Source organism: Rhinatrema bivittatum, chromosome 11 (genome assembly GCF_901001135.1).
Source record: "Rhinatrema bivittatum chromosome 11, aRhiBiv1.1, whole genome shotgun sequence".
NCBI classification, from domain to species: domain Eukaryota; kingdom Metazoa; phylum Chordata; class Amphibia; order Gymnophiona; family Rhinatrematidae; genus Rhinatrema; species Rhinatrema bivittatum.
The window spans coordinates 70,265,596-70,274,435 of record NC_042625.1 but is presented as its reverse complement, the minus strand read 5'-3'; positions in this window follow the sequence as shown (position 1 = coordinate 70,274,435).

Genomic DNA, 8,840 nt, shown 5'->3' with positions numbered 1-8,840 from the left:
GGCAAAGTGCCGTCGACGCCATTTTGACTACTGGCAGCCGACAGCCCAAGTCCAGGAGATCGCTCCTGGACCCCCGCTGGACCTCCAGGGACTTTTGGCAGGTCTTGGGGGGGGGGGGGGAGTCAGGAGGGTGGGGGGTTGTAGTAAATTAATTTTGGAGGTCTTGGGGGGCGTCAGGAGGGTGGAGGGTTTTGTTTTTTATTAAAGATTTGTTTGCGAGCCAGATGCAGCCATCAAAAGAGCCATATTTGGCTCCCGAGCCAAAGGTTCCCTACCCCTGCTGTAGTTTGTCCATGACAGCCTTGTCATGTAATTGCAGGCTCGTTCTTCCCTCTCCCCTTATTTATATATTTCAGATAATACATACCAAGAAAATCATGACAACAGAAAATTACAGACAAAGCTATAAACAAACCATAAATGGAGGAGATAAAACAGGAAAAAAAGAAGCCCATTATTGAGTATGCAGGCACTGTGCACTTATATAGATTCATTTATTCAGAGTCATTCTAATTACATTTTCTTTGATCCTAATCACCATCTTATATCAAACACAGCCTTTACTCGGAAACGTAAGCAAAAAAGGTACCTCCTTAAATACCTTTTGATTTCCTTTCAAGAAAAACCTTTCTTCATTGTTGGGTATCTTTTATAACATTAGGAAAAATGGCAATAGGGAGACCTAAAAGGTTTTGTCCTTGAGATGAAAAAAGACCTCAAACTCCAGTACTTATCAGTCTCCTGAGCAAATAGCACAAGTAAGGTGGCCCTTTCCAAATTCTCAGTGAGAATTCTCAAGAAAAGCAGCAAGCTCCCTATTAACGGAGGAGTGTGGAAACTCAGTAGCAGAGGCCTTGACTAGAATTGGGAAGGTAGTATGCTTTGACTACAGAAGGTATTACTATTTAGAGCATCTAGCTAAAATTTGCTCAATAATTCAGTAGGAGAGAACATTAGACACTTAGGGAAATTGAGAAAATGCAAGTTATTTCTTTAAAAAAAATTACCCAAATTTTCTACCTTATGATGTAAAACTATATGATCTTTGCTCTAGGCAGAATTACACACTTTAGAGATGTGCATTTGTTTTTCATGAATTAGGCAATTTCAACACAATTGCTTAATTCAGTATGGTTCGGGGGAATGGAAAAACAAATAACATTTTTCCAATATTTCGGAAAAAAAAATTCATTTTTTAGGTTAGTGTGCACTACCCTGAAAATCAGGGGGGGCCCCCGGGGGGAAAAAACCCCAAACCGTGGGAAAAATGAAATTTCCCACGGGGTGGGGTTCCTGAAATGAAGCCCAAGACTATAAAAAAAAAAATAAAATCAATGCACCTCTCTAGAACACTTGTCTACAACTTCCTTAAGTCCTTTATTCTGATCTTTAAATAGTTGAGTGTTTATCCACCTTCTGCGTAAGCCTTCCCACCTTACCCAAAACCATGTCAATTTTAGAGGAAAGATTTGTCCACAATCACAGAACATGCAGCATCCAAGGTCATGGCTGCAGGCTTCTGAAGCATGAACATTGCTTTTCTGCATCATCAGAAGGGGTAGATGATAAAACCCCAGCTAATGAAGCTGCTGAATCTTCAGATATTTGTATGTAAAAATGTCAGCTTTTTGGTTTTTCTTGCTCTGGTTTCCCTACTGCCTTTTGAAAGCTGGAAGCAGGTGAACTGGCCTGCAAATGGTACCTTAAATCTTCTAGCATTGGCTGTGTTACAGTTGTCAAATCTCATGATTTGGCCATATATTTATGAAGAAAGTCTGCCCATATCTTTTGCATATAGGCATGACATTCCTGGAATGCCTCCTTTGGAAGCATATCAAGCTGTAGAATTTCAGCAGGCATTATCTCAGCCTCCACGAAGGGTGGCCACCTTAAACCATTGGAATGTAAGTGGGTCATCGTCTTGGTGTATTTCTTTGGATCTTCTATTTGAACGGAAGTGTTGGCAGGTGATCTTTCCTGTAATTGCTCAAGTCTGCATGTAATGACAAGTGAGTGCCTCTGTGCTGGTGCCGGCAATGCTGAGGAAAAGCTTTTCAGCTCTGTTGAATGTATTGATGCTTCAGCACTGGTGCGTAGGAATGTTGATGCTTCAGTGGTCAGGATGCCGGTGAGTTTTGGTGCCAAGATTGCAGAGCTGTTCCCTCATGCTGAAGCTTTGGAACTGATGGGCTTGGGTGCCAGTGTTTTTGTGTCAAGGTGTGGGAGTGCTTAGGTCTGGGTGGAAGCTAGTTAAGTTTGATTTTTCAAATTGGGGGTCCTCGTAGCTTATTTTGATTTATCAGAGACTGACAAAACTTTTTACCTGGCCCGGAAATGATTTTTCACCACTTCAGCCTGGGCCTCTTGAAGAGATGAATGGCTCGTGTTTCAAACAAAGATCTTGGTAAATGAGCAGCCTGGGGCCATTTGTCCACAGAGGCCACAATTAGATGAATGTTGGTCAGGTCCCAAACTTTTCAGACAAAACATGGAGATTGGAGATGGATATCTAATGGCCACCTTGTTGGCATTTCTTGAAAGGACTCTTTCCTTTCTTTTCTAATGACATTCTATGGGAAGAACACAGTGACGTGAGGAGAGAAGTTGAAGCAGATGCAATAAGGCTGAGGAGAATGCGTGCAGGATGCTGGCATGGGAATAGCCGCTCATGCTTAGAAAGGAGAACTAGAACTTGAGTGGGGAGAGTCAAATCACCTGCTTCTGCACTGCCAGAGGGTGTCGCAATCTTGTTTGAGATGCTTGGCCAGGGAGAAGTGGTTGGACATGGTTACTGTAGTTTGCATACCTTAATCATCACTATATATCTTCCCCCACCTACTGCTGTCAATGTTTGGGAGTCTGGGATTCCCACCTTTTATCAATCCTTTGTCTCGTCTCTATTTTTTATTTTAAATTTAATTCTAGAAAATGTTTCACACTATTAAAAGGGTTGTGGTGTGAGAATATTTTATTTCAAAGTTAGGGATGGGACTGAAGTCAAATTGTGCTTAAACAGAACTCTGGTTTTAGTTGCAGTTATCACTCTGGCTGCTCATTACCCAAATCCTGTTTGGCAGATAATGCATGAGCACAAGTGACTCATGGTCTGTCCTATTAGATCATAGGGACAGACTCCTACAATTTCTTTCCTCCTTATGGGGGAGAGCGGTGTGCTCTTATAAGCAGGTCTGTTTACAAAGCATCACTCCTCAACGGTTGTCAGCAGGAAATACTGCAGAAGACCCAGTTAAAGTGGAAGAGATCCTAGCTGCTCCGCATATGCAGCACAACTGGGTAACTGAGCAGCTATGAGCAGTCAGAACCCTACTGGCTTGTGAGGTATGGGGTGTTCATTATACTATCAGCCAGTCACCTGCCCCAAACCTGATCCTGGTGTGATACCATTAAAAATGGGAAATGTTATGTAACACAAGGTCTAGTGCAGTGATAGGTTGTGCTAAAATGTAGCATAGATCCAGCTGTGGGCATTTCCCCCAGGCCTCCTTTAGTGAAGAATGTACAAGTCTTACCATGCAAAGTCACACTCCATTTCACATTCCTACTCTCGGAGTGGGGGCTGACCTGGGGATCCATTCTCTACCTCATTCCTCCCCTTCTGCCTGGGGAATCCGGTCTGTCTTGAGCAGGGGTTATGCTCATCTCCTTCCATCACTGGCACTGCTACAACATGGTGAGCAATTGGTGAATAAATTGCAGGTACTGAACCACCCTGTAAGATCCTTGTTTCAAGGCAGGGCTAGCTCTACCTGGCTGCTTCCCATGAAGCTGGTTGAAAAATATTACAAAACAAACTGCAAACAAGTTTAAAGAGAGAGCCTTCAAAATGGAGGATTAAGCAGTGTTCACATTTGCACATCTGTGCAATTAGAAACCTTTCAAACATTGTATTTTGAAATCTTAGTATTTTTTCTCTTCTGACCATTCCTCTTTTTATGGGTATTGTACTATTATGTAAGTAGCTGTAAATTAAATTATATTTGTAAAGAGAAATCAGCGTTTCATTTGTGAATCTAACTCTCGTTCTGTGTTAGACTTGGAACCTCAAATCTTCTGTAGGGCAGTGTTAACGCAATGAAGTCTAAAAGAAAAAAATTGCCACAGGAAAACTAAAATGGGTCAGACCAAAGGTCCATTGAGCCCAGCGTCCTGGCTCTGACTGAGGCCAGTCCAGGTCCTTATTACCCAGCTAGGATCCCAAACTGCTCACTCTTTCCAGACTTGCTGTCTTGGCTTTTTTTTTTTTTTTTTAATCAGAGGGAGCCTTGTTTACACCATAATTCAAGTCTGCATTGGTACCCACTATGATGACTGAAGTTTTGTAATGCAAAGAAATGTTAAACAATCAGGGCTTTGTTTGAACCTCAAACTGTTTTTCTGACTTGATCAGTCTTATGTACAATATCATCTCCCTGTCAATCAGTTTATGCAGCTGGCTCCTTCCCCTGTGCCTTTTTCAGAAGAACTAGGCTTTTGGTGCACTGAACTTCTGTGGTAAATACAAATAAAGGTTTGTTGGGATTTTTGGTTAAGATGGGTTGTAGAGTTTCCTCCTCAAAAAGCTAGTAAGGAAAGAATCTATCTTTTCACTGCCTCTGTAAGATGGGCAGAGCACCAGCTGCTTTCTGCCGAGCTAGGCCAAAGTGACTTTCCTTTTGTGGATTAATGAACTATTGACTTCCGCTAAGTGGAACAGATGCTGCCGAGACTGTATTTCAATAGTTCTCTTTAGTCTTGTTAGGTGTATTTTATCTGTTCATTTATTTATTTATATGTTTTTATATATGGTTCTAAAATAAGATCACAATGGTTTACAACATCAGCTTTCAGTTATGGGGACAAGTTCCATTCTGTTCCATCATTCATATTCTAGGTCAGTATAACAGTAAACCTTTTCTAGGTCATAATTATACATAATCTGGTTCATCCCAACAGCAAATGTGTGTTCTGAGTCAATACATCAACATCTGGTACAAGGTAATTAGGTAATTTTAGTGTTACTGTCTGAGTTGTTCTCCTCCTCTCTCCCCCCCCCCCCCTTTTTTTTTTACTGAATGGCAGGCAGAGGCTGCCCTCTAGTGGAGGGAAGGTAGAGCTATGACCTGGCTCATTGGAGACTACATTAAGGTCTGGCCTAAAGCTTTAATTATAGGGCATGCTGTGGCAGAAAACTAGCAACCAAATCAGGTCTACCTTTTTATACCAGTAATTCCCAACCTGTGGACCATGGATCCTTAGGGGGGTCTGCCAGACCATAACAGGCTCTGGGGGAAGTGAGCTGTGCTGCAACGATGAGGCCCAACAGGCTGCCATGAAATAGGAAGCCACACAGGCCATGTCATGGATTTGCCTGGCTTGCAGCCTCTCTGTACCCTGGTCTTACCTGTTTTGACTCCTTGCCTGCAGCGGCCTTCAGTGAGCTTCATCACCAGTCTTGCAAACTCCTCACTATTTGCACCACATCCAAGCTCCAGCCCAAAGTACCCCAGCCTTACCCATTCACCTTTGTCTCTTCATATAGCCATCTGTGGCTCTCGATCCTGGTCATTCTTGGCTTGTACCTTGCCTTGTGGCCTAACTAGGCTGCTCCTTGCTCTATGGCCTACCCTAGGCCTTGCCTTATGGTCCTCAGGTCTGCTCTAGCCTTGTATCCTTCTGGCCTCTCTCTGTGCTTAAGGGCTTTGGCCCTATAGCTTAGTGGCTTATGGGGCTTTGGCCTGCTGCCTTTGGGCTTTTTTGTGCCTTGTTCTGTCTTGCCTAGTACTTGCATGGGCCTTGTTGTGCCCTGCCCAGTCCAGCCTTGCTATTGTCTGTCTTCACCTGCATCAGTATCCTGCCCTTGCCCAGTATGCCTGCCTCAGTCTAGGCATGTATCCTGTCTCAGTTCCTGCTCCTTGCTCCAGCTTTGCTTCTGCGTGCCTGGACTCAGCATGATGTACTGCAGACCCCAAGGACTCAACCTGTGTTAGGAGGGGGTGGGCTAGGCAAAAGACTGGCTCTTGTCTAGCCCATGTCCTGCACTGCTCTTGGGGTTACCCAGATCCCAGTAACTGTGACAGGATGCTGGCAACCAAAGATTAAAGGTGACCATGGAGCTGCCAGTGCATCCTAACCTACAGGCGGCCTGAGTAAGGAGGCAGCGCTGGAACCCACTCTTTCCCCCCTCCAGGAAAGAGGGAGAGGTCCGGGTGATAGAGGGCATGTGAGCCTATGTGTGTAAGGAGAAGAAGCACTGAGTATATAAGAGAGGGAACATGCATATTGGGTATGAGTGAGCTTGTGAGTATGAGAACATTTGTATGCTCACCCCTACTAATTCACAGCAATCTCAGAGTGATTAGAAATAAAAAAAAAAAAAATATATTTCCCAGCTATGGAGTGGTATTTTTACTCTTATTAGTTTCATTAAAACATAAGATATGCCATACTAGGTCAGACTAAGAGTCCATCAAGCCCAGTATCCTGTTTCCAACAGTGGCCAATCCAAGTCACAAGACCCAAACATTAGATCACAAGCTACTACTGTTTATTAATTACTGTCAAAGCAGTTTGTGGATTTATCCTCTAGGAACTTATCCAAACTTCTTTTAAACCCAGTTACAGTAACTGCTGTAACCACATCCTCTGGCAACGAATTCCAGAGCTTAACTATGGGCTAAGTGAAAAATTATTTTCTTTGATTTGTTTTAAAAGAGCTACTTGCTAACTTCATGGAGTTCCCCCTGGCCCTTCTATTATGAGACAGTAAATAAGCGGTTTACATTAACTTGTTAAAATCATTTCATGATTTTGTAGACCTCTATCGTATCCGCCCTCTGTCGTCTCTTCTCCAAAGTAAACAGCCCTAACCTCTTTAGCCATTCCATGCCCCTTATTTTGGTCCCCCTTCTCTGCACTTTCTCCACTGCAGCTATATCCTCTTTGAGATGCAGTGACCAGAACTGCACACAGTATTCAAGGTGCGGTCTCAACATGGAGTGATACAGAGGCATCATGACATCCTCTGTTTTATTTTCCATTCCCTTCTTAATAATTCCTAACATTCCCTTTGCTTTTTTTGACTGCCATAGCACACTGGGCTATTTGTCTGTTTATTGGTGTTGTGGGGAAATTCAAAAATTTGAGTTTTTAAGTATTGGATATTCTATATGGCATTAGTTTTGAAATATTTTTAGTATGGTTTTACTATTAATATTTTCTATTTGATTGTATTATTCGCTGTTTTATGAAGAATGGCAAGGTTTCTGCTTTTCTATTCTTGCACTGCATACCAAGTCTGGCTTCTTGTGGCTTCCAGTTCAGAATTTATCTGCACGTTTGTATTTATACTTTATGGTCTTTTTTATTCTGTATTTGGTAAGGGTCTGTTTGTGTTCTGCATGTGTGACTTAGGTGAGGTATTCTGCTGGCAGGTAGTTTCTAACAGCCTGACTTCTTCTGTTTTCCTAATAAGAGCTGTATTGGTGTCTTAGAGCCCGGTGTGACAGTTGCAGTGTTGCCTTTTCAGAGGTAGGGTTATTACTGTTTGAGTCTAGCAGTTAAGATGTTAAGGAATGGCAGGTTTCCTTTTTTTTTTTTTAAGGATTTTGTATTATACAATGTTCCTGCTAGTGGAGGGAGTTTGTGTTGCTGTGAGGTGACACGAGAATTTGAATATTCTTCTTCGGTGAGTTGTGCAGGGACATGTCCGTGTCCTGCTCTGCATCCTCCATGGGTGGAGTTGCTATGAATGCAAGGTATTGTAGGACTTGAGGTGTAGATTCTATCCCATTCCCATATAGAACTTTTTAATTTGATAATCCTGAATAACTGGAGTGGTAGTTTTTACTAGATGGTTGAAATTGGCTAGGCGTTTCTTTGTTACTTAGGTTCTTCTCTCTAGCGTTGATGCAGTATGCATGCCTAGCATCTTGTGACGATGATGTGCAAAGGGAGTGGAGCGGTGCCTCTTCCTTCATGAGCGGGAGTGTCCTGTCTCTGCCTGTATAGAATTTTGTAACAGGAATGTGTGGAGAGAGCCATTGGACTCCTGCCAAGAGCAAACTATCACAGGGTCGTTTAGCTATCCTAGGTGATTTTTTTTTTTTTTTTTAATTAAAAAAAATACAATGCTGCATAGGGAAATATGTTTGCCAGACTCCCTCTCCCTTCGTAGTGATGTAGGCTTATCCCAACCATCACTCCTTTCCCACCACTCTCTCACTCTGTCTGCTACAGTCCATCCCAAGCCCTTGCTCTCTTCCTGCACCCAGCCAGACCCACCCCTTTCTTGCTTGCTCTCTCTCCACCACTCCACTTCCCCCACGTCATTCCAGACCCACCAGTGTGGCTGCCTGTAGTTACACTACATAAATTACTGAATGAGTACATTCTGACTGCTGTGCTTTGCATTATTTAATGTTTTATATTATGAATGAGTATGGTGTGTGTATAATTATTTGTTATTGCATAACTTTACTCTACATGCCTTTATAACTACAGTCTGACAATGAAAGAGAAACATACTGACCTGCAAATATTTTAGAGGCTGAAAGAGTCCATGCTCCCAAAACTCCTGTTTTATACCAGTAGAAATGCAAGCAGGATTTTTGGAGGCAGCTCTCCTCCAACCCTTTCTTTTCCATTGACTACGGTGGTAAGAATTGCCTCTGTATGAAAACAGCCTTAAAAAAGGTGAGGTGTTATTTCTAGGCTGAAGCCTAATGGGGAGAGTGAATTTTATCACTGAAACATGCTGTTAAAATAATTTTAAAAGCAATTACCCGTAAGCTTGCCCAGCATGAAATGTGAATGTTTTCTATTAGGAGGGGAGGGTAAAAATA